Below are 1,234 nucleotides of genomic sequence, written 5' to 3'. Positions count from 1 at the left end.
AGTGAGAACATGCAGTGTTTGGTCTTCTGTTCTTGTGTTAGTTTGCTAAGAATGATGGATTCCAGCTTCATCCATGTCCCTGCAAAGGACATGAACTCATCATTTTTTATACTGCATAGTATTCCATGGTGTATATGTGCCACATTTTCTTTATCCAGTCTATCATTGATGGGCATTTGGATTGGTTCCAAGTCTTAGCCATTGTGAACATTGCTGCAATAAACATACATGTGCATGTGCTTTTATAGTAGAATGATTTATAATCCTTTGGGTATATATCCAGTAATAGGATTACTGGGTCAAATGATATTTCTGGTTCTAGATCCTTGAGAAATCACCACACTGTCTTCCATAATGGTTGAACTAATTTACACTCCTACACTCTCACCAACAGTGTAAAAGCATTCCTATTTCTCCACATCCTCTCCAGCATCTGTTGTTTCCTGACTTTTTCATGATTGCCATTCTAACTGGCGTGAGATGGTATCTCATTGTGGTTGTGATTTGCATTTCTCTAATGACCAGTGATGATGAACTTTTTTTCACATGTTTGTTGGCCACATAAATGTCTTCTTTTAAGAAGGGTCTGTTCATATCCTTTGCCAACTTTTTGATGTGGTTGTTTGTTTTTTCTTGTAAATTTGTTTAAGTTCTTTGTAGATTCTGGATGTTAGCCCTTTGTCAGATGGGTAGATTGCAAAAATTTTCTCCCATTCTGTAGGTTGCCTGTTCACTCTGATGATAGTTTCTTCTGCTGTGCAGAAGCTCTTTAGTTTAATTAGATCCCATTTGTCAATTTTGGCTTTTATTGCCATTGCTATTGGTGTTTTAGTCATGAAGTCTTTGTCCATGCCTATGTCCTGAATGGTATTGCCTAGGTTTTCCTCTAGGGTTTTTATGATTTTAGGTCTTGTGCTTAAGTCTTTAATCCATCTTGAGTTAATTTTTGTATAAGATGTAAGGAAGGGGTCCAGATTCTGTTTTCTGCATAAGGCTAGCCAGCTTTCCCAACATCATTTATTAAATAGGGAATCCTGCCAGGTGTGGTGGCTCACACCTATAATCCCAGCACTTTGGGAGGCTGAGGCTGGTGGATCATGAGGTCAGGAGATTGAGAACATCTTGGCTAACATGGTGAAACCCCATCTCTACTAAAAATTCAAAAAAGTAGTCGGGCATAGTAGTGGGCGCCTGTAGTCCCGGCTACTCAGGAGGTTGAGTCAGGAGAACGGCG

Source organism: Mandrillus leucophaeus, unplaced genomic scaffold (genome assembly GCF_000951045.1).
Source record: "Mandrillus leucophaeus isolate KB7577 unplaced genomic scaffold, Mleu.le_1.0 Scaffold492, whole genome shotgun sequence".
Taxonomy (NCBI): Eukaryota; Metazoa; Chordata; class Mammalia; order Primates; family Cercopithecidae; genus Mandrillus; species Mandrillus leucophaeus.
The sequence above is the reverse complement of the archived record's forward strand: the minus strand, read 5'-3'. Positions refer to the sequence as shown.